Source organism: Hemitrygon akajei, chromosome 8 (genome assembly GCF_048418815.1).
Source record: "Hemitrygon akajei chromosome 8, sHemAka1.3, whole genome shotgun sequence".
Taxonomy (NCBI): Eukaryota; Metazoa; Chordata; class Chondrichthyes; order Myliobatiformes; family Dasyatidae; genus Hemitrygon; species Hemitrygon akajei.
Window position 1 is genome coordinate 36,484,519 of NC_133131.1, and position 14,095 is coordinate 36,498,613.

At 38.8% G+C, this 14,095-nt stretch overlaps 1 protein-coding gene across 4 annotated transcripts in view; it reads left to right on the forward strand.

Annotated features, from left to right (window-relative positions):
* The window catches only part of mtmr4 (myotubularin related protein 4), a 139,041-nt gene that overhangs the window by 22,671 nt on the left and 102,275 nt on the right, over positions 1-14,095 (forward strand). The window contains exon 1 of one of the 4 annotated variants that reach the window (XM_073053606.1): positions 8,377-8,485. The exons of 2 other annotated variants lie outside the window; for them this stretch is intronic. The gene's annotated coding sequence lies outside the window, so the exon portion shown is untranslated. Of the gene's footprint in view, positions 1-8,376; positions 8,486-8,687; positions 8,836-14,095 lie in introns of those variants that run through there. One more of the 4 variants, XM_073053605.1, reaches the window with a different exon arrangement.

Here is a 14,095-nt window from a genome sequence, read left to right on the forward strand (position 1 = left end):
AGTTTGAAGTTCAATTCCAGTACTGTCTAAGGAGTTTGTATGTTCTCGCTGTGAAACGTGTATTTCCTCAGGATTCTCCTACAGTAAATGACGTACTAGTTATACATAGTTGTAAATTGTCCTGTGATTAGGCTAGTGTTAACTAGGTGGGTTGTTGGGTGCTGCGAGCTGCAGGTGCTGTTGAGCCAGAAGGGCCTGTTCTGCACTGTATCTCTAAAATAAAAATAAAGATGCCACTGAGGGTATAAAGTGAAATACTCAGCACTTTGTCAGGCAATTCATAGGTGATGATGAACGACAGAGAAGCTCATTTTGCATACCTCATAGTACGTTGCAATATAAATTGTAGCCAGGCCTGCATCACTTGTGTTCTGGAGGTGATGCATGAATTTCTAACAACCACTGTTACCATGGTGGCTGATGGTGTAGCTTTCTATTTCAATGGGTGCACAGACCATGGTCATTTAAAATTCCTCTCTCAGTGCAGTTTTGGGCCATTCCTTTTAGATCTGGTTAGAAACTAGTGTCAGCTCTCTTCACTGCTATTCAGCAACAGTGATGCCTCATGGGACCACAATACAATTATCAGGGAGCAGGTGGAGCTGGTTTGTGATAGTGATGTGACCTATTTCACACAGCATTCTGCACTAATTGCTTGTCCAGTTCAGTGAGAGGTCCAATAACATAGAGATAGGAAGTCTAGTCTTCACTCCAGAACATTTTGAGATTTCTAAACAAAAGCTCTCTGGTTTCACCCTTGTAAGTTCAGTTTCCATCTTCTAAGTTTGTCATTACTCCTGGTGGGCTGCAACACTTGGAAACTAGCCCTTCTGGGGAAAAGTTCATCCTGGCCATCCAGCACAATCACATGCTTCTGTATTCTGTGACGCAAGCTTTCTTCAGTATTTTTTAATGCTGATGGAGCATGCTACGATCATGAAACTCTGAAACAAACTGTGCAAGAGAATGTGTGGTTGCATTACCTGTACTGCAGTTCCTTCCAGCTCAATATCTGATTTGGTCATTGAGTATGGTTAATCCCCATTTTGCATTGGCATAGGTATTCATCGTAATGACGGTAAGAAAATGTTCTCTCTTTTGAAGGTAGCTCTGTGGTTGATGTCTGCCCAGTGCCTGTTGATTGGGTGGAGGTCTTCCATTACATGAGGCACTGAAATTTAACTACATTTATTTGTAAACTAAGTCTTGGCACTTGGCTTCTGTCCAATGAACAGGTGAGGTTTCCATCAGGAATGGTCATGCATCGTTTGCACATTGATAACTGTGTCCATGAAACTCTAGTCTTCATGACTACAGAAGTGACACTTAAATAGGAAACCCATGCCACTGTGTCTCATCCCTTGCCATTGGAATAAATACTTTTGAGATCAAATCCTGCAATTCAAAGAACTGCAAGCTGCCACAATAGCATCAATACCAATATTTCATCATTCTTGAGGCCTTTTGTTTGGAAAATAGTAGGCACTTTGATGTTAGTGATACCTAATAGTATATCTCCTATTGAAGGAGAACCTATAAATGCAACCTTGATTACAAGATTCTGCTCTTGCTTTCCTTATTTGATATTGAGCATCAATATCAATGTCTGGCGTTTAGGTTCACGCAGACTTTTTATACAAATCTAATAAGGAAGATTTTCTGTGGTGCAAAACACTTTCAGGAAAGTGCTTCTCCTAGTCTGTAGTGCATTAGTGATCCAGATCATGTTACAATGAGCAACAGACTTCAAAGGTCAGCTGCCTGGAGCAGTTCCAAGAATGAGAAAGTTGAATATGATAGTAACCTTGACATTGATTGGTCAAACAATCCAGGCATGGGTGCAAGGCTGCACTTACAGTCACTAGTCTTGAATCTCTCTGAATGCCATTTGTAAATCTTGGCATTTTGGTGACATCCCTATTTAGGGATATTGTAATTGTGTGGATCCCTGTAGATTCTAGAGGTGAAAGGAGCCTTGTGAGCCTTTTAATTCCCTTGGGATTCCAGTCCATGTCTGTATCTGGCCTGGTTTCAAATCTTGTAGTTGCATTGCATGTATCCATTTGTGAATATTTTCCAAATTCTCAAATGGAAATGGAACTCTCGTCTTAATGGTGCTAATGGAATGAGCATACAATCTTAAGTTTTCTGAGTTTAATAGCACTTTAAACTCGGCAGCTGCAGGGGAAAAATGTGGCTATGAAAAATCTGAATAACCCATGATACTTGGGCAGTTTTGGGGGGGTCTATGCCCACCAATCTTGCAATTAAATGTTGCACAACAATGACATCAAGTGTGGCTCAAGTACAGAAAGACATCAAGTATGCAGAAGCTTGTTCCATGTCGAAATACTCAGTTGAGTTTCCAATGATGTAAAATGACTCAAGAATGGGTGTTATTTTAAGGAAGGTCAATATTTGTTTAATAAATGCTAGGAGGAAAAACAATGGTTATTGAGTGTCTAGGCCTTTCTCCCTGTTGTAGTTACCTACACTGCCGTTTTAAGTCTTTTTTAATGTTTGTTTCTGTCCATATGATCACTTGTCAGTACACCATAAAAGATTATGGTGATGTGACCTGATGAGAACACCCATACTTGGTAGTTTCAATACAATAGTCATCAGTGATCAATTTCATACGGCACACTAAACAGAATTTAACTAGTAGGGCAAGATTTACTGTGCAGTATTAGTACATTCTGTAATCAAATTCTAATTTCATTTGCTAGCCATTAACTATAATGGAGTATGGACCACTCTGTCCGTAGGTACAAGGTGTAGCTCATGGTGAAGTAATGAAATGTTTATTCCTAGCGACTTGTTTAAATTCTTCCAATAAAAGATAAATTGTCATGCTCTAAGGAGAAATGTTTTGAAAATCCCTAAAACAATAGTGTTTAAGACAAATGTATTAACTGCACAATTCTTCACACTTTTAGTTATAATTTGAATAGATGCTATAACGCTATTTCCTGTTTTCAGTCTTTTGATATTATTCTCATGAGCTTGAATCTTTATGCCTATTTGAAGTTGGCTATGGTCTAGATATTCTAGTTAATCAGATTTAATATCACTGGCGTATGTTGAAAAATTTGTTAATTTCTGTCCTACTGAACAGCAAATTATTACTTTTTAAAATGTCAATACCTGTGAAACGTACCTAGTATTGAACTTGTTTGCAGTATAAGAGCTGAATTATTTTAATATTCAAAATCAAAGATTTGGCAGCCTCTTCAAATATCATTGTGATTAAAAGTAGTTGCCAGCTCAACTTGCTATTGTTAGATAATTTTGCGTCTTTGAGTCGTTCGTGCAGCCTAGCCTGTAAAGAAATTACATCAGAAGTGATTAGCTCTATGAAAATCAATGTAAAATGAATCTTGCCAGGTAAGAAACACACCCTAAGAAAATATGCATTGAATGCAAGTAACATGTTTTTACTTGAATCATGTGGTTTAAACACAATTGCAGTTTCACAATGATTGAAGGGTTTTACTTAGACAAATTCTAAATTAAAGTGCAGCAAATGCTTTTAAATATTTAAAATAATCAGTCTGTCGTACTCCTGTTTGTAACATTTGCAGCAATGTTTGTATTTAGCGCTTACAGCATTTCATTAGTTGTCTGTAGTCATTCTCGCAATCGCAGTTCTCCCCCACCCACACATTGGGAATGTGGTATTAGGCACTAACGTTGTGTCCTTGCCTGTGGATATTTCAGTGCTCCTTTTTGTAATTATCATGGCATTTTCCATGTACAGCACCTGTAATGCTTCTGAAGTACTCAGATTTCTAAAAGGAGCCTTTTGTTGGCCACATTTCCTCACAGATGCCCTGCTCATCAGATGGTGACAAAGGAAACAGAAATACAATGTTCACAAAGCCAAGGGTGAAAAAAAGTATTAGTTGTCCCTAGCTTGTGGAGTCCATGACAGCTCAAAGTAAAAAGAGCTTTCATGATCTTTGTAGCACACAGAGAATCCTAAACATCAGGAGAAATGTAACACTATCTGCCTCGCAAAACATCCATCGCCTCATTTTGGTCTGATTTGCCACACCAGTATTAACTGAAAAGGAATTTTCCCACTTTTCCAATTCTAATAAGCATAATCAATCTGAAACACAATGCTGGAGGAACTGTTGGGGTAAGAGGTTTACATGGGGCAGAATTTGTTAAGTGTATCCAGGAACTGTTCTGAACGCAATGTGGATGGTACAATGATAGGAGGAACCGTACTGGACCTAGTGTTTGGGTAATGAGCTTGGCCAGGTGACTGACCAGTGGGTGAGCAGTTTGGGAAAGTGACTACAACTCCTTAACTTTCAGGATAGCTAAAGATGAGGATAGGAATGGGCCTTGTGGGAGAGTTTTAAATCGGAGTAGGGCAAATTACGAGGGCATTAGGCAGGGACTAAGAAGAATTAATTGGGAACACTTTTTTTTCTCTCCGGCAAGTCCGCATCAGGCGTGTGGAGAATGTTTAAAGATCAATTGCACATAGTACAGGGAAGGCATGTTCCTGTTGGAAGGGCAGGGATGGAAAGATAAGAGAACCTTGGATCTCCAGCGTGGCAATGAATTTTTTTGTTTTTCAAGGAAATGTAAAGCTTCAGGAGTCAGAATCAAACGAAGTGGGTGAGGAGTATAAAGAAGTCAAAACAGAACTAAAGGGAATCAGGAAAGCCAGGAGGGGCAATGAAAAGTCTTTGGCAAGTAGGATTAAGGTGAATCCCAAGGTATTCTATACATGCATCGAATAAAAGGATAACTGGGGAGAAGATTGGACCGCTCAAGGATAAAGGGGGAACCCATTTGTTTGGATGTAGAAAATGAGTGAGGTATTTAATGAGTACTTTGCTTCAGTATTTACCAAGGGGAAAAGATGTGGAAGACCAGAAGATCAGTGCTGAGTGTAGAAATATGTTAGGGGATTTAGAGATCAAGGACTAAGTGTTGGACCTCTGTGTTAAAGTGAGTAAGTCCCCAGGGCCTGATGGGATTTACTTCATGTTATTGAAGGAGCTGGAGCCTTGACCAGTATCTTTGTGTTCTCTCTAGCCAGGTGAGGTCTCAGAGGACTGAGTGGCTAATGTTGTACTTCTGTTTCAGAAGGGAACAAGGGAGAATGTTCCCTGCTGTACCTGCTTTACACCCATGACTGTGTGACTCCAACATCATGTACAAGTTTGCTGCTATCACTGTGCTGATTCATCATACATCCAACAAAGGAGGGAGATTGAAAACTTGGCTGAGTGGTATAACAACAAAAACCTTTCATTCAATGTCAGTAAGACCAAGTAACTGATTGGTTTCTCTGTCCTAAATTCTACAGAGGTCCATGAGCCTGTAACCATAGGAGGATCAGAGGTGGAGAGGGTCAGTAACTTTAAATTTCTGGGTGTCACTATCTCTGAGGACCTGTCCTGAACCCATCATATAAATATTACTGCAAAGAAAGGATGGCAGCACCTTTACTTCCTCAGGAGTCTGTGGAGGTTTGGCATATCATCAAAAACCTTGGCAAACTTCTATAGATGTGTTCTGGAAAGTGTGCTGACTGGTTGCATTATGGCCTGGTATGGGAACACAGATGCCTTTGAGTGGAAAATCCTACAAAAAGGTAATGGATTTGGCCTAGTACATCATGGTTAGAGCCCTACCAACCATTGAGCACATCTACATGAAACGTTTCCATAGAAAAGCAGCATCCATCGTCAAAGATCCTCACTACCCAGGCCATGCTCTTTTCTCACTGCTGTCATCAAGGTAGAAGGTACAAGAGCCTCAGGGCTCACACCACCAGGTTCAAGAAAAGTTGTTACCTCTCAACTATCAGGCTTTTGATCAAAAGAGAATAGCTACAGCCAGTTATATTATTATTTCATGCTTGTTATTTATTGCTGTTTATCTCTGTCTGCACTTGTGCAGTTTGTCTATTGATACTGTTTACAGTTACTGTTCCATAGATTTGCTAAGTATGCCTGCAGAGAAGGAATCTCAGGATTTTATGTAGTGACATGTATGCACTCTGATAGATTTTACTTTGAACTAATTAGGGAGAGTCAGCATAGCATAGTGTGGGGCAGGTCATGTCTTACACTCAGCGATTCAGGAACAGCTTCTTCCCCTCTGCCATCCGATTCCTGAATGGACCTTGAAGCTTTGGATACTACCTCTTTTAATATACAGTATTTCTGTTTTTGCACATTTTAAAATATTCTATTCAATATATGTAATTGATTTTATTATGTTATTTATTTTTTTCTCTCTCTGTTGATTATGTATTGCATTGAATTGCTGCTAAGTTAACAAATTTCACGTCACAAGCCGGTGATAATAAACCTGATTCTGTGAGTTTTTCCTTGACCAGTTGACAAGAGAGATTGAACGAGGGTAGGGCAGTGAATGTAAGGCATTTGACAAAGTGCTCATGGGAGCCTAATCCAGAAGGTTAAGATGCATCGGTTCACAGCAAATTTGCTGTTTGGATTCAGAACTGGCTTGCACATAGAAGACAGAATGTAGTGGTTGAAGGGACTTATTCAAGCTGGAGGTCTGTAGTTAGTGGAGTTCCACAGGGATCTGTGCTGGAATCTCTGCTGTTTGTGATGTATATAGATGCCCTGGATGAAAATCTAGATGGGTTGGTTAGTAAAAATACAGTGCAATATAGATCAGTTACAAATATGAGCAGAGAAATGGCAGATGGAGTTTAACTCAGATAAATGAGGTGTTGCACTCCCAACCATAGGGCAAATGCAAGGAGGCAGTACACTGTTAAAGGGCAAGATCCTTAACAGTGTTGCTGAGCAGAGAGATCTTGGGATCCAAGTTCATAGCTCCTTCAAAGTGGCTACACTGGATGATAAGGTGGTTAAGAAGGCTGATGGAATGCTTGCTTTTATTAGTCAAGGCTTTGAGTTCAGAAGTCGAGGTTATGTTGCAACTTTTTAAAACTCTAGTTAGACCATATCTGGAGTATTGCACACTATTCCGCTCACCCCACTATAGAAAGGATGTTGAGACTTTGGAGAGGGTGCAGAAGAGGTTTATCAGGATGCAGCCTGGTTTAGACATGTGCTATCATGGGAGGCTGGATAAACTTGGGCTGTTTTCTCTGGAGCACCGGAGGCTGAGGGGAGATCTGATAGAAGTTTATAAGATTATGAGAGACATAGAGTAGACAGGGAGTATCTGCTTTCTAGGGTTGAAATGCTTTATACCAGAGGGCATGAATTGAAAGGGGAGAGGGGGTAGGTTTAAGAGGATGTGAGGAATAATTTTTTTTACTCAGTCGTGGATACATGGAATGCACTGCTGGTATGGTGGTAGAGGCAAATACATTAGAGGCTTTTAAGAGCCATTTGGATTGGCAATAGATGTAAGGAAGATGGAGGAATATTGACACTGTGTAGTTTAGAGGGATTAGTGTTCATATATTTTTGATTTGCTTTTTAGCTGGTCAGCAGAACATTGTGGGGTGAATGACTTGTTCTTGTGCTGTACTGTTCTATGTTCTGTCAGGTAGCATATGGAAATGAGTAAGCAGTCAAGGTTTCAGTCTGCGAGCCTTCATCAGGACTGGACAGTAAGGGGGAATGCCAGGATGCATTAACTTTGCTGCTTTTGTGCTGTGCTGACTAACCTACAGAGTATTCCTGACACTTTCAGTTTTTATTTCTCATCTCTTGGATCTGCAGTTTCTTGATTGCCAGCTGAGCTGATTGTGGCTGTCTTCTCCAGGACACCAAATTGTTTTCTCTTTACTTGTATGTAACTGGCATTGTGGACTCCCTTGTCTAGTCCGCCCTCACCTTTCAAGAATTGTTATTCGTTTAGGATAATGAACAATCTGGCCTCCTAACTTCAAAGTAGCTTGTTTGTACACCTTTGTTTCTGCATTAACTCTTAGTATTTCTGAAATGCTACTTTCAACAGCTGTCCAATTAACTTGTTAATAAATTTCACTGAACCTCTCACTTGGTGAAATTTCAAAAGTGAGCCAAATTTTTTTTGTTAACCCAATGATAATATTTTATTTGGGGAACTGGAATTTTGTTATTGGAGCAGGGAATTATTTGCTAAACTATTATTGAATAAGAGTTTAATATTGGTGATAAAGGACAGATGACTGCAAGTGCAAAGCTGTCATGGACCTATATTCAGAAAATAAATTTGTCTGAATATAGATTTGTCCAGTCACTTTCACCAACTTCATTAAATGATTTGTATCTAAGTGGTTTGGCTGAACGTGAGGTGGGGGTGGGGGTGGGGATCCAGGTTTGTGGGACTCGGTGTTTGTAACCTGCTGATATCCTGATGACGGCTAAAATTTGAAGTGGGGATGTCATTTCGTCATGGCACTGATTCAAGTATTACTTGGAAGTGGACTGCGAATCGGCGCTGCCGATCCTGACAATGGAACTAATCTAACACGTTGCCCAGTCAAAAGTTGTTTTTGAACCGAGAGGTTTTGGCGGTGCCGGTAAGTTTTCTGAAGCTCACGCCTTAATGCTTAAAGGTGCATTTCGCGGTTGGAATGAACCCGATGCCAGAGAGATTTAAATTTTGGCCTTCGTTTGATCCAAATGTTTGTGTTAGTTTGAAGAAATTAGCATGTACCCGTGGGTTTGCAGAGGATCCATCCTGGCCACGTCTCTCACGTTCTGTTCGTACATGTAGGACACGTCGTTTTGGAATGGGGAGTTGACACGTCCTGCGATATACAGCTACGCCTGCTTTTGCCTGCGTGATAGGCATTGCAGTTAAAATACTTCAGAAAGTAAACATTTGAGCTGGTTAAACCTGAGCAATTTCACTGAAACCGATTGTTCGGTGAGTTTGAAAGATACCGATAGTGTAACATTCGTCTGCGTAAACTATAAATGTAAATGTGTACATGTAGTTAGTGCAGGATCTAAAACCGGAGTGCGTGTATTTGGTTGGTGGCTGTGAATAGTATTCCGAAAGTCTGCAAAAACATTTCTCGTCGTTCGAGATTTGGTCGCTTGCATGAACAGCGTTAACATTATAATGCACATAAGCGGAGAAGCCACATTAGTTATCTTGTGGAATCTGAGTTGGATTTATGGGGAAAGGGGAATACTGTATTTAAATTCGTAGCTAACTTTAAATAAATGGAATGTCTTTAAAAATCTTAGTACTGATGAGAGAATTCTCACAGGGACTTCATTTTTAAAATCATACAGGAGGAGGAACAGATTTTTTACCTAAGTGATCTAGCTGAATCTCTCAACTCGGTTCAGCAGCCAGAAAACGCGAGTATGTGTTTTAAGAAAATACGAACTGCTATGATAAGGGCATATAAAATTCACTCCAGTTTTTCAAAGCGTGATTTTAATTCTAGCTGACAAGGAATTAGGGTTGTCGTAGGCATAGTAGAAGTAGGTTATGGAAAAAGTAGCACAGCTGTTCTTCTAGTGTGCCATACTACTATGGTGTGAAAATCTCTAGTTTGGCCCCAATTTCCATGGAAGAAAGCTCCCACAATGCTGATCAACCCTAATTTGAGTTTCTGAATGATTAATTGCTTACGATCTCACATGCTCAAAAAATAATTAACTTTCTATGCCTATTGAATCTATTTCTGTAAGAAAGGCTACAATATCAAGCACCAGGAAGGTGCACCTTTAAAAATTAAGGTAACTTTACCCCAACTGCAAAAAAACACAGTGAGTTCAACAGAAAGCTATACAGGCTGAGTACTCTATCTGAAATGCTTGGGGCTGGAAGTATTTCAGATTCCGGATTATAGAATATATAATGAGACCTCATTTCTGACTCTGAATTTATGTGCTACTGTTAAGCAGCCTTTGGTGAATCTTTGTGTGTAATGATCTGGAGCACTGACAAGTCTGCAATAAAAGAATCCTGTTCTTTTGGTCTATGCACTGCAGATATAGTTTGGTTAATCATTAATTGTAGTAAAGCTTAGACAAGGGTGTAGTCTGTGGCATAATAAACTCTAATTTGTTTCAAATAAGTCAAACTTTGCTTCCTATTGTGTTAGTATTGTAAACATGTTTTTATTTCAAAAGTTAGTTATTGTCATATGCACATGTATGCACAGATGCAAACTTTGCAGCAGTATTACAGGCACATAGCATACATGCAACATTCACAAAAAAATTAACAAAATTTTTACATGGGAACTAACTTTAGAATGAAAGCGAGTCAATTTAGTGTAAAGAGGTCAAAAGTGTTCATAGTGTTGCTAAACCATAGTGATTAGGGTTGTAGCAGTTGGTTCAACAGTGGACTGGTTGGAGGGAAGCTATTCTTAAAATGGGTTGTATGGGACTTCAGGTTTCTGTATCTCTTGCTTGATGATAACTGAGAAGATGACATGACTCAATGGTGGAGATCTTTGATAGATGTAGATATTAATGGTGGGGAGGGATATGGTAGTGATGTATTGGGCAGTGTCCACTACTCTCTGCAGTTTCTGTTGCTGTGCATTCAAATTGCCATACCAGATCATAAAACAACTCATCAAGATACTCTTGACAGTCCATCTGTAGAATGTTTGGTGACAAGTTGAGCCTCCTTAAATTTCTGAGAAAGTTAGGATGTTGGAGCACCTTCCTTTTGCTTGATCTAGTATAATTTGCATTGCACTGCCAATCTTTTATATCATTCTTAAAATATCTGTAATTGAGGTTAATTTGAATTGGCTTTATCCACAATAAGACAATCTCAAAAATAATGGGACTTCGATCACACAGTTGTCGTGGCTATCCCTTGAGGTCGAGGATGATGGTCTTCGATCCGTTGATTTATCACAGAGCAAAGACACCTGTGCGTGTATTTGTTTAATGTGTACTTGATGTTGCACTCCAAGAAGCTCACGATACTTCACAAATCGACCAACTGATTCCAATGGCACGGAAGCCACGACGATTGGAGCTGATGGATTTGTTGCAGCCTTCATCCGCCTTCACAGCAATTGAGTTTGAAGTAACTTCGTCCGCCTGTTCCACTGTTGAGGTCTTGGTTGGTTTGTTCTTTGTCAGGGATTTCACCCTCGACCTTACCACCATGGGTGACCCTACCAGGAGCATAGCTCCAGACGGCATCACTCTTGGGATCTCAGGACCACACAAGCTTCTCCACCACGACAATGTGACAATCCACGGAGAAGAGATCACACTGTATTATAGCACATTTTTTATTTGCTGAATTTGTGATGGTGGTTGAGGGATGCTCAGTCAGAAGCCATTAAAATTTGTATTTACTTAAAGATAGAGCACAGTAACAGACCCTTCCTTAACAATCCCATGCTGCCCAATTAACCTACTAACCTTTATATCTTTGGAATGTGGGAGGAACCCTGAGCACCCAAAGGAAAGTCACATTGTCATGAGCAGAGTGTAGAGGCAGCAACAGGATTGAACCAGAGCTGCTGGCACTGTAATAGTGCCATCACTAACTGCTATACTACCATGCTGCACTACAGTGGCAAGTATCTCTGAAGCAAGCCATGTCCATGGCTTATCTTTGTCACTGCATTGTGGACCTCAGTGTCCTAGGATTATATTTAATTGTTTAGTTGTTATCTAGGAAGTGTACATTTTGATTCCTTAACTCTGTATTGTTGGTGGTCTACAATTGGGGTGACAGTTCAACACTGGGATCTGAGTTTGATTGTGTTATCAAAAGAAAAATAAATCTGAGTTACAAGTGTCAGTGGACAAAAGCATTACATTACACACAGCAAAGCAAAAAAAACACTTTTGCCCAGAAATAATTTTCAAGCCGTTAACCCTTGTTCAGTGACTGCATCTATATGCATTACAGTGCTTCTGAAGATTTCAATCATTATTTTAACTGTTGGAGTTTTCCAAATATATATCACTTTGTAAAGCAGTTGTCTGCCAAGATTTATTTTTGTCTATTTAGATTCTACATCTTTAGAACTGACTTAAGGTAAGGGTTTGTTGGTGTTATTAATCCGACTAAACGTCTTTTGATGAACTCTCATTAAAAAGTTTAAGTTCTACATTTTTTGTTGCTGAGAATCTGCCTTCTGCATTGACTGCATGAGTGTCTGTGTTTAAAATGTAGGAATCAAAGTTGAACATAGGTGGAATTATGATGTCACTGACTCTAGTTAATTTTGTACTTTCTAGACTGACTTTGGAAATGCAATAGTATTCATTCAGTTCATAAGGTTGCTTTATACCAATGCAAAAGATACTCCATTGTTGAATGAATCCATTGGAACTTTGAGCACTTTCTAAATAAAAACAATTGCAAGATTATTGGATGTACTGAGTGTGCCTGCAAGAAAATAAATCTCAGGCTTGTACATGGTGACATGTACTTTGATGATAAATTTACTTTGAACTTTTGAGCTATGTTCTGATAAACATCCAAATGGATGCTGGTGAGAAAAGATAGTTGGCTTTTGTTAGAGTGGGCAGCTAGGAAATCTTATTTGTATTAGTCTTTGGAATGATTCCATGTTTTACTTTAAAAGTTCAAATGATCTTATCACTCTTCATGTAATCTACTTCCTGACCACTATTTGTATTTTACTAAGAAGTTTGAAGCCTGGCTACCCAAACCAAGCCAGGCATACACAATCAAGTTGTGGTGAGCTGTCTTCAGATCGGGCATATGTTCTATTTTGTATGATTTGGGTTGGATTTGCTAAGTACTAAACAAAGATATATTTTAGGAATAATATATTTTCTGCCTTTCTCCAAATACCTTGCAAAGTTACTTCCAGGCATTTGAATTAACCCACTTGACCAAAAGTATGTTGGAGATTATTATCTTTGCATTGATGGTCAGGTTAGGTATAGAGGAGGAAAAGAAAGTCCAGTCAGGCTCTGATTCATTAAAAACAAAAGATCATAAAAAATAACACTATGTATAAGCCATCTGGTCTGCCTGCTCAGCCAGTCACCAAAGATATGGCTAACCTACCAAATATCATTATTCCTATATATGTGGATCTCCTAAGTACCAAGAAATCTGTCATTCTTTTTGAATGAACCCATTAGTTTGGCCTCTATTACCTTGTGGTGTGCAGCTACTTTTGACAAGCATTATGGAGTTATTTGTATATGTATAAAGCTAAATCATGTTTGTTCTCTGAATCACAAACACTATTTCATTATTCCTCTTTTACATTTTTGTGGTTTGCAGTAATTTTTGTCTTGCACTATGCTGCTACTGCACATTTCATGGCACATATCAGTGGTAATATACCTGATTATGATTCTTAATAGGTGAAAAGACACTTGTCCAATCATTACTCAGTTAAAATTAGAGCTTTCTATCTTGGAGAAAATTGTTGTGTATGTAGTTGAATTTTAAACTTTAATTACCTATTACTGTATCATTTTTTATATGACAAGACATTTGGGCCTTCATTCTTTACCTATTAAATATAGCGTAATACTTGCATTGATATCACACTGTTCCCATCCTCTATATGCTTTCAACCTTGTCCAAGCTAATACTGGTCAGAAAAAGTATCATTTACAGGTAAAATAGCAGCCAGTTTAGAGACACAAATCTGATAAGTTGTCACACATTAAGTGCTAACTAACTTTTTTGATTAAGAGAAACTGAATATTTGGAACAATTCATCATAACCATCAAGTGGGAGTTTCTTTTTCATTAATTTTTTAAATGAGTTTCTTAAGACAGGCTAAAAAGGAAATCTGAGACTTGTATTTCTGGGCATTATCTGGTAATGTGTGGGCTTGTGAGTAAGAACAGCTTCTAATCTTAATGAGTTGTGATAGATGAATTAAGACTGCCAAGTTCACAAAGTAGGCTGAAAGCCTGGTTATTATAGAGGGTTACTGGTATTTTAGTAACTGCTCATGAACAGCACTGAATGACTGCTAGATTGGTAAGCAAAAGATTTTTAAAAAACTATAGACAACCTTCAATCTTGATGAAAGACAGAGCTAAAATGGAAATTAAAGAAAACAAAATCACTTCTAGTCACTGTTTTGCAAATACGTACTCAAAGTGGCATTACTATGTAATTGGAGATCTGTGCATGAGTGAAGAATTGTCCTTCCCATGTATAAAATATAATCAAAAGTCACAATTG